We start from the raw sequence: 1,253 nt of genomic DNA, 5'->3' as shown, positions 1-1,253 counted from the left end.
AAATTTAAAAATATTGAAATACTTCAAAGCATCTTCTCAGATCAAAATGCTATCAAATTAGAAATCAACAATAGAAAGATCAGCAGAAAAAGTAAACACATGGAAACTGAACAGTACCCTCCTTGAGAAAGACTGGGTAAGAGAAGAAATCAAAATTGAAATTCAAAAATTCCTTGAATCAAACGAAAATGAAAACACAACAGACCAAAATCTTTGGAACACAGCAAGAGCAGTGATCAGAGGCCAATTCATAGCAATAAAAGCACACATCAAAAAGAAGAAAAAGCCAAAATCAACACTTTAAATGAACATCTCCAACAATTAGAAAAAGAACAGCAAGAAAAACCCACAGTCACCAGAAGAAAGGAAATAATCAAGATTTGAGCAGAAATCAATGAAACAGAAAACAGAAGGGCTATAGAAAAAATCAACAGGACCAGAAGTTGTTTTTTGAAAAGATCAATAAAATTGACAAACTACTGGCAAATTTAACAAAGGAAAAGAGGGAGAGAATACAAATAACACAAATAAGAAGCAAAATGGGTGACATCACAACAAAACTAACTGAGACAAAAAGGATAATATCAGGATACTATTGAGAACTGTACTCCAACAAATTTGAAAATCTGGAAAAAATGTGCAGATTTCTAGAAACACAACATTTACCTAAATTAACACAGACTGATGTGGAAAAGTTGGTCAGGTCCATCACAAAACAAGAAATTGAAAAGGTCATCAAAAAATTACCAACTAAAAAAAGTTCTGGCCCAGACGGTTTCACAGGAGAATTCTACCAAACATTCAGAGAAGAACTGATATCAATCCTACTCAAACTATTCTAAAACATAGAAAAGGATGGAATCTTCCCTAACTCATTTTATGAAACAAGCATAATCTTGATACCAAAACCAGGCAAAGACATTACTCAACAGGAAAACTACAGACCAATATCCCTCATGAATATAGATGCGAAAATCTTCAACAAAATTCTAACCAATAGAGTGCAACAACATATCAAAAAAATCATTCATTATGACCAAGTGGGGTTCATATCAAATGAAACAAGATTTGTACCTCACACCATACACAAACATGAACTCTAGATGGATCAAAGACTTAAATGTGAAACCCAAAACTATAGAATTCCTTAAGGAAAAACTAGGGGCAAATTTATGGGAGCTCTGGTAGCATAGTGGCTAAGGCACTTGACTGCTAACCAGCAGGCTGGCGGTTCAAACCCACCAGCCACTCCT

Source organism: Orycteropus afer, unplaced genomic scaffold, assembly GCF_000298275.1.
Source record: "Orycteropus afer afer isolate SDZICR_OR568_19922 unplaced genomic scaffold, OryAfe1.0 scaffold00271, whole genome shotgun sequence".
Taxonomy (NCBI): Eukaryota; Metazoa; Chordata; class Mammalia; order Tubulidentata; family Orycteropodidae; genus Orycteropus; species Orycteropus afer.
The sequence above is the reverse complement of the archived record's forward strand: the minus strand, read 5'-3'. Positions refer to the sequence as shown.